We start from the raw sequence: 10,155 nt of genomic DNA on the forward strand, positions 1-10,155 counted from the left end.
AACCTATTCAATTAAAGCTCTTTGAGTTAGCTTTCCAACGCACTTGGTTTCACCTCATTCTGAGTTAGGATGAGGGTGTTATGACGAGTTTCGTAAAACCTGTCTGTGCAAAATTGCAATATCCAGAGAGTTTTTTTTTTTAGCGGGTTGGGGACGTTTTTTATAAATGTCCTATACTTAGTCATTTTTTTAACTTCAAAAAAACACTCTCTAAGCCCTCTCCAAAAATTCCACCAAGATCATCAACCAAATTCAAACATCTCAAGCTCTAATTCCGGATTCAAGACTCAATCTCAAGCTTCAATTCTCCATTCCAATCTTCATCAAGGATTCTCCAAAGTTGAGGTATGTGGGTTTGATTGTGGAAACCTTCCTTTCCACTAGTCCAACCATTTATCCTCTATTTTTACTTCAAGTTTATGGGTTCTTATGGTTATTTATGAGCTCTTGAAGTATGGAATTACTACTACACACCCTATTATGGTCTATTTTGCATATTATCATGAAATGGAATTATTATGTGATGTTTATGGTTTTCATGCTTCCATGATCAAATTATGAAGGTTGATTTATATATGTGCTGATTTATATGGATTTTGGAATTGGTTGGACTTAGTACTCTTGAAATACATGATTTTATTTACATGAACAGTAGCCCACCGTGTGTTTGATAAAATGCTCACTTATAGAATTCTTAGGAAATGGAAAGTCCAAGGTAAATCCTATGAGTCGGATGATTATATAATTATTGAAATGATGATGAAATGGACACATAAATATGATTTTCTCTATATAAGTGTTGTGAGTCGACCAAGCCTAGCTCGGGGGGTTGTAGGCCCGGGTAACCGTATCAAGGGGTTGGTACCTTGGTTGCCTAGTACGGGGGGTAGTAGGCCCGTATAACCATATCGAGGGGTTTGTACCTTGGTCCCTAGCTCGGGGGGTGGTAGGCCCGGGTAACCACATTGAGGGGTTTGTACCTCTTTCGCCTCTCCAAGGGGGTGGTAGGCCTTGGAAATACTATATTGATGATCACTCGCCACATATGTACTACGTCCCACTAAATATGATTTTTATGTAAACGTCATTATATATATCATTTCATTAATGTGCTATCTATCGGGTATGATTATGCATTTTTCCTATGATGTCCATCTATTGTAGCATTGCATTGCATCCCATATACTTAGTACATTCAAATGTACTAATGCATACTCTATGCCTATATGATGTCACCATGTAGGGACCGGAGCACCGCTTGACCCTCCTCCTCCGCGTGGCTAATACGATTTCCTATAAAGGTTATTGGTGAGTCCTCTATTCCGGGGACGTTGCTTATGATCTTTTGCTATGTATAAGACTTTTCTTTTTAGTTATGTTTTGACTATGAGGGTGAGCCTAGTTGTTTGTCTTGGCCCCCGCTAAAGTACCTATGTTTAGAGGTGGTGTTGGACAAGTTGTGTATTATGCTTGAGCTTGACTCATCTATGGTATTTATGTATCATTCCTTTTTTTTTTGTTTCTCTTGCTCCCTTAGTCCCGATTTCCCCCTTGATTATGCTTATCGCTTATGGTCATTTTAATTGCTTCCGCGACCAAGGATGTGTAATGATACGCTATGAGGCTTGTTTGGGGTTCCTTCGGGTTCCCCATTCGCCGGTCACGTCTAGGCCCTAGGCTTGGGTCGTGACAATGGACCAATCCCCTAAATAATCCTTTCAACTATAGGAGCTGAAGCATTGTGCTAGTGATGTAACAAACAAAGTTGCCTTCAGTTGGAGGTAGACGTATTGAACCCAGACCACCTAATGGAATTGGGTCATTCACATTTGGTTCATTTACATCATTAAGATTTCCAACATTATCTTGGTGACCCACTTGGCTACCATTACTCCTTTTTACGCTCATCTCTTATTTTTTTCAACACAAGCAACTCAAAACCAAAAACTAGAGTAAGTAGATTCAACTACAACCAGAGAGATCACAATTCAACTTCAGTAAAAACAATTTAAACAACACCACTCTCCGGCAGCGGCACCCTTTTTTATTAACGTTTCAAATACACCTCACCTAATTCTAAGTGCAAACAATCGTTAAGTAGTGTAAAACCCAAAAAATGTGTTGGGGTCGATTCCATAGGGAGAGGTACGTGTTCAAATTTAATTACGAAGTAAAAACGTGATCTAACTAACTATAGAAATAGATATTATCTAAAGAGATATGAAATAAATTAAAAAGGGTGACATGAATGTCAGATAGGGTGTTTTTGTTTGCAATTATCAGCTACAAAGTAGTCACACAGAAATAAAATAACAATATGGAGAGGATATCTTGGGATGTGATTGTTATAGGAAAATTTCACCGCATGGGTAATTGTAACTACTAATACATAGCTAAATATCAGTGGCTAGGATAGACTATGAGTGAAATATCTTTATCTCGAACAACTATTCCGCTTCAAGCCATTTATTTCAAACATCAATAACCATAGAAATTAAGAACAACCTTAACCTTAATTAATCCACTGTCTCTAGCTAGATGGGTAAGATTGGGTTTCGGATTCACTCTGTAAAGCTACACCCATATCAACCCAATACCTACAAACCATTAATCAGAAACCTTAGTCCCAAAACTTCTCTCTCAAGAAAGCTAAGAATGAAACATTATAACTGCATTTGCAACTACACTTCATAAATTAAACCTCAGCTAATGATTAAACTCACTTCAATATAGCATTTAAACTAGTAATTATCAATACCCATAAACTAATTCAACACATAATCCCAAGATCACACCCCAAGAATTGGTGTTTTAGCCAAACATCATAAAAAGGTAAAAATAGTTACCAAATTGATTAGGCATCAACTGGGTAAGAGTATTGAAGCCTTTACAATGTTCTAAATTGAAAAAAAATAGTTATAGTTACCAAAAAATAGCCACAAAGGGCCATTAGGTGAGGTAAGTTAGGTTCACCAAATGGATTGGCGAACTGCCATAGGCTCTGTTCTATCGCCGTTATCAATTGGTTCTCAGTATCCTTAACTATTGTAACTTTGGGCCATCCATCTTGTCAAAGTAGACCTGATCGGCGATTCGGCCACTGTCCATATCCTATCACTGACTTGGTTCCTTCCTTAAGGGCTGGGACACTAGACCTTTAGGCGGACAGAAGAGCCACTCGACGAGTCGCCTAGAGGTCTTGGCGATCACCAAGTTCGCCTTTCTTCACTCCTTAAGCTTGTTTTGTTCCTTTTTGCCTGTTAGTGTCCTTGCTTTGCTCCTTAATCCACATACCTGAATAGCAAGGCCTTAACACTACTTTATAGAATAAATTAGGCATTTAAAGACACTAAAACTATCAAAATAAAGCCCCTAATGAGTCCAAATATCAGGCTCATCATCCAATAACATCGGCCTTCAAGGTTGTAACAGTGTTCGTAGCACATAGGCTTTGCTCACAAGACTCAACCGTCACAGTAAGGGAATCCAATGACAACTTGTGGCTTTCAATCATAGGTTTATTCTTCGTTATCTCAGCCCTAATCGGGGTCAAGGCAGCAACAATCACTCTCTCTGTCATCCCAGGCACAAGACCCTCAACCTGAGAGGCACGCACATCGGCTGAATGAGCCAAATGGCCCATCTTTTATAGTATGTCCTGTGTGATAGGGGTCGGGAGGCAACAACAACAACAAAAGTAAGGGGAGGGGTGTAGCAGAAGAACTAGAAATATTAGAGGCAAAATGACAAGAGATACCTATAGGCTCACTATCCTGAGGAGGTACGATTGCCTAAGTCTGAAACATATCAACATCAACAACCTATGACGTATTCGCTGGTGCAGCCCTTCTCTTGTCGGCCTCATCGCGCATGTACTATACCTCGATAAGTCATTAGCCAGTAGAACAGATGGGGCCCACCTCCATATCCGTCTTCTCAACCATAGGAGCACAGGCCCACGACATTGCTCGATAATCTGCATGGGGAAAGGAAGATAGTTGTAGCTATGCTTGGCCCTCATGACATTCTCTTGCTCAATCAGCTGCCTCAAGTTCAACCTCTGGTGATCCATAATCTACCCTAGACAGGCAGCCTTCAAATGGAGGAGGATGTACTCATTTTGTTAAAAAATGATAGTGCTGCTGATGAACCCGAACCAGTATCTGGTAGCAATGTTTAGGTCCTTCTTCTCGATTAGTGCACCAATGTCGACCCACCTTGGAGAAACATTAGAGAGGAGAGGTGCCAGTAAACCGTTTAGATCCTCTAGGGTCATCTTCTTTATCAAATTGGGGTAATCATGCATGAAATCTCGTGAACACGCAAGTACAAATTTTCTATCTGAGCTGCTGAACTTCACCTTTTGGCCTTGAACCATCACCTCATCATCCGACTTGAACATACTGACCTTCTTCTTCCCTTTAGGACCCAACACTTCATAAGCAAAGTAAAACCTCAAGACCCAAGTAGGAATATAAGGGACTCGGGGTTTTGTAAAAACCTCAAGTTTGTGGAACTTCAGGGTGTTCCACACCTTAGTATACATGTCTACCACACCATTGGTTGACAACCGCTTCTTCTCCAGAATCATCCTCAAACCTTCGGCTTTTAGTCTGTTGAGTGACTAGGGTGGAGGACCTTGAACTGGTTGAGACTGTACCACTTTCTGAGTTGGGGCTGGAGGAGGAGGCGTAGGAGGCACTGAGATCCTACAAGGATCATTTGTCACGACCAAGGGGTACCCCCTAGATTCAACAAGGCGTATAAGACCCTGAGAGGCCTCATACAAACGACTTAGCATATCATAACATAAACTAACAAAAATAATGCAGAAATTCATTCATTTCAATTCAATTGAAGTCTTTATAAATCGAAGCAGAAGTCTAATATAATTTTCTCAAACCATCTAAACAACATGAATAAAGTCTTGGGACACAACCCATACAATAGTTCAAGACTTAAAATGAAAGAAGCATAAGGTAATGGTGATCACATCCTCGAACACAATGAGGACTCATGAAATCTTCACTTCCTTGAGCTACTATGAACCTAGCCATGAGAATGAGTATCAATGTCGACGGATCCTACATTTGATATGAATATAGGCAAAGTATGCGTTAGTACAATGATGTTCTAAATATGATAGCCAACATAAACAACAAAAACATAATGGTTAGTCAATATAAACCATAACCATAATCAATGCACATACATCATCATCATTGTAAGAATGAAATACTTCTCAAGCAACCTTACTTAACCTTACTCTAGACTTAGGTCATCTACCTCTAGTCAAGCTTACCTCATAGAAGTAAACTCAAGCAACTATCCAAGGTATTCATTTATTATAACATAGTTCACATTATTCATACTTACTTTTACAGACATGGGGATTTTCCTCCTTGCAAAGCTTCGCCTTTTCCTTACTTACAAAGCTAATGGATATTCACCTCTTGCCTTTCTTTCTTTATGATCGTGGGTACTCGCCTCCACAGTCGCATTATGTGACACGGGTACTCACGTCCACATCATGTCATAAGAAGCATAGGTACTCCCCTCCATGTCCATTCATCATAATAGGAATGTGGGGAATCACCTCTTATTCAATTCCAAGGAGTAGGAGAAATCACCTCATAGCCTTCTAATATGGAGGTCAAGCGTAATCGCCTCTAAACTCATCAATTACATATATTTTAGTCTAGATTAATTTTAAGTGAGCATTCCTTTCAACCTATAATAATTAATGTTAGAAAGCTTTCCACATTCATACAATCAAATATAAGCAATTCATGTGGGAAGTATTTGTTCCACAACAATAACATCAATTACAAACAATTCATATCATAAGTTTTACTCTCAAAGAACTACATTTCATAATCATCATATAAGCTCTATTCTCAAGCAATTCTAATCATAATTCATCAATACTATACGGATAAACCTAATCCCACAAACTTTTCCTTCATAACATAAACCCAATTATATCAATTCTAGGCTAGAATCATGGAATAGGCATGGGTACATGCAATTTCATCCAAAAAAAATGTAATTCTACCAATTCTATCACAAACAATAATAACTTACTCAATTGGATCTACAATCATCATAACCCAGAACATTGGAAGAATCTCTAACTTAAATTGGGGAAATTCTTCATGAAATTGGGGAAATGCTAGGGGACTCTATGGATGGAAAAGATCCATGGAGGAAAAACCATCATACCAAGATAACAAGGCCCTCACAAGCTCAATGATTGGAGACTTGAGTTGACCCTAATTTGAATTTCTTCCTTCTTCTTCCAACTTCAAGAGAGAATATTTTAGATGTGTTTTGGGAATTCTTTTGGGATTTTTAAAAAATGAATTGAATGGAGGATTTTGGGGGTTAAAAATACTTAAATAGGGGTTTAGCATAGGCAAAACGACATCATAATGATTTAATTAAAATAGGAAAAAGACCCTTAAGCCCTTAACGGAACCTGGTGATTGTGCACCATGGATCCCCGATCGACGGACTGTGGACTACCCTAGTGTCCATCTTTGTCAGTTGTGGTCCATGGTTTGAGAGTTTTGGGCAAAACGACGGCCATTAGACCACGGTGCATGCACCCACCTACGGTCCATAGGTCCCACCGTGGTCCATGCCTGGACCATATTAAGTGGCCCTCTCTGTGACCCTACCTGCGCCTCATGGCTCAATCTACGGCCCGTGGTTGGGCCCTCGTGGATGGCACCTCTAAGTCTTGAAAAGCTGCTATGTTCCCCTTTTGAATCCGAGGTGTTACATTGTCTCCCCATTAGGATCATTCATCCTCGAATGATGTTCTAGACACCTATTAAAGGAAACGACTCTAGACTAGTAGCCCATCTAAATTCACTCAACTAAGGAGGAAACATCATCTCCGAGCTAAACATACTCAATGCACCATAAGGAAGTAGGAACAATATCAAATATTCTAATTTGCATGGAATTTTCAGATTTTTTTCATTCAAGGAGGTACTATCATCTCCAAACATAAAAGCATGCTCAACATAGTGTCATGTAGCCTATATGCAATCAATTAATCAAAGAACATACTCAACGAGGAAATCTCTACTCCTAGTCAAGGCATGTTCAACAACTCATCTCATGAAATCTATAGGCAACTCATACTCAATGCACAACAACATGAGGACAATTATTCACATAAACTCATTTTCTTTCAAATACAAGTTCTCATGAACATGCATAAAATATGGAAATAATGGGAACATATAAAACACACATGACTTTAAATCATAAACAAACCAAGAGGAACCTCATTACGTCAAGCTAGAGTAGAAGGAAAGAGTTGAGGATATTGGGACTTCATATCAGCCTCGACCTCCCAAGTAGCACCCTCTACTAAGTGATTTCTTCACAATACCTTCACGAAAGCAACGTCCTTGTTTCTCAATCTCTTAACTTGCTGGTGATTATCTAGTGGATCAACTTAAACATGAAGTTCATGGTCCTTGGCAAGTAGGACAACCCTTTTCGGTGTGGGAGACATCGCTGGATCCTGTTATAGCTCACATGGTTTATATGTCGGTTAAGGCTAATTTCCCACAAGTAATAATGAACTAAGGTTACTTCAAGAAGTATCACATATGAGTTCAAAGGTTTTAAAGATGAAGTTAGCTTGCATTGACCATAATTTTATGAGTTGTGTTTTATGAATCTTTTATATCATGTTTATCTTGGTCAATTGCATGTAATGAAATTAAATGTCCCTTTTAGCATGATTTAAATTTTTTATGCATGGCTATCGTACTTGGTAGAATGTGTGTAATAACGCATACTCTTGCCTATATTCTATTTTATTAGATGACTATCATGAGACAAGTGTATTAGACTTCCGCTTTGATTTTATAAAATATTTTGGACTTGAACTATTGTTTACTCTTATTCTTAAATTTCTTATGTTATGAGAAATATGTGGCTCATATGGAGTCCTTCGGGGATTTATAAGCCATGTCATATCTAGGGAGTACCCCTGCGTTATGACAAATTTGGTAATTAGACCACAAGGTTTAGAATGGTCCTAGGATGTCTCATAAGCTACCTCTAGTAGAGTCTTGTTCATCAGTGTGAATCACGCCACATTTATGAAAGAGAGTCTATAAGATTAAGAGGAAACTCCACTTCTTTCATTACCCTTAAGTTGTATGATAGAGTTTTAACTCTATAAAGTCTCTCTGCTAATCCTTATCATATGTTTTTTAGGATATGGCTTCTTGAAGGGAGTATCATAGAAGGAATATGAAGGAGAATGTGGAACAAGAAGCTCCTTCCCAGGCTCCTCAAGTTCCACTATATCCTATGGCCGAGAAAGTATCAAATGCGGAGTTTAGGGCTACTTTTCAAGTATTGCCTCAAGCCATGATGGCCCAAGACAATAGGGAGGTAGTATTTCCCATGAACCCAAATGTGAGTACGGCGGCTTCAAGAGTGAGGACTTCACAAGAAAGAATCCTCCAGATTTTCATGGTTCCAAAGTTGAGGAAGATCCTGAAGAGTTTATCGATGAGGTCTATAAGGTTTTGCTGATAATTGGAGTTATGCCGATAGAAAAGGTCGAGTTGGCCGCTTACCAATTGAAAGGTGTGGCTCAAATATGGTATTACCAATTTAAAGAAGGAAAACCGAAATATGCGGGTGCTCTTGATGGGAGAAGTTTAAGGCTAATTTTCTTGATAGGTTCTTTCTTCGTGAGATGAGGGAAGCTAAGGTGTTTGAGTTCATTAACCTTTGACAAGGAAGTATGAGTGTGAGAGAATATGCTCTAAGGTTAACAAAATTGTCCAAGTATGCCCTAACGATGGTTTCCAATTCAAGGGATACGATGAGAAAGTTTATTTCAGGTGTGTCTGAAAAGATGGTTAGAGACTGCCAAACCGCAATGCTCATTAATGACATGGGCATATCTCGTCTCATGGTACATGCACAAAAAATTGAGGAGGAGAAACTTAAGGAATGTTCTGCAGAGGTAAAAAGGGATAAGATCGGTGATGGTAATTTTTCACATGCAAGGTCAGATGGAAAAGGTCGTCCAAGATTCTGACAAAGGTTTTCTTGTCAAGGTTCCTCCAATACTCCGCCTAAGTTAAACCAAGATGGGGTTTCTAACCCAAAGCCTCAAGAAGGTAATGGTAGTGGATCTTCATTGCCTCGGCCTAATTCTACTAAGTGTGGAAGGAATCACGAGGTTAAGTGCCTAACCGACATGGATGGTTGCTTTGGTTGTGGAAAGAGTGGTCACTAAATGAAGGATTTCCCGATGCTTATGGCTAAAAGAAGAGAGGAAAATCATGCTTCTCCTAGTTGATCGGGTTCCAATGCTCCTAAGAAAAACCACGTTGATGCATTTCAGACTAGAGGTGAACAAAAGTTTTCTCCCAATCTGGTTACCGGTGTGTTGAAAGTTTTCCAAGTTAATGATTATGCTTTACATGATCCCGGTGCTACCTTGTATTTTGTGACGCCATATGTGTCTATGAGTTTTGATGTTCTTCCGGATGTGTTGTTAGAACCTCTTTCTATCTCTACTCATGTTGGTGATTCTATTGTGGCTAAGAGGGTGTATAGAAAGTGTCCCATTTCCTTGTCCCATAGAGTTACTCTTGTTGATTTGGTACAGTTTCATATGTTAGACTTTTATGTTATATTGGTTATGGATTGTCTGCAGTCATGTTATGCTTCTATCGATTGTAGAACTCGTGTAGTAAACCTTTAAGGGGAAATTCTATGTCTAAGTGTTAGCTTGTTTATTATCTTAAAGCTAGAAACGTTATCTCTAAGGGTTGCTTTTACTATCTAATAAGGATGACAAATTTAGATTCTGAAACCCTTTCTCTCGAGTCAGTCCCCATTGTTAATGAGTTTTTGGAAGTATTTCCAGATGATCTACACGGTATTTCTCCAAAGTGGGAAATAGACTTCCGTATTGACCCTTTCCCAGATACACAACCTATCTCTATTCCTTCTTATCGTATGGCTCTGGCATAACTTAAGCAATCGAAAGAACAGTTGAAAGATTTGTTGGATAAAGGTTTCATCCGACCGTGTTTTGATGTTTGTGTAATCAAGACACAACTTCCAATGTAAGTGTCTACGATCGTACAATAGTAAAGTAAC

The sequence above is a fragment of the Solanum tuberosum genome, unplaced genomic scaffold, assembly GCF_000226075.1.
Source record: "Solanum tuberosum cultivar DM 1-3 516 R44 unplaced genomic scaffold, SolTub_3.0 scf00030, whole genome shotgun sequence".
In the NCBI taxonomy this organism is placed as follows: Eukaryota; Viridiplantae; Streptophyta; class Magnoliopsida; order Solanales; family Solanaceae; genus Solanum; species Solanum tuberosum.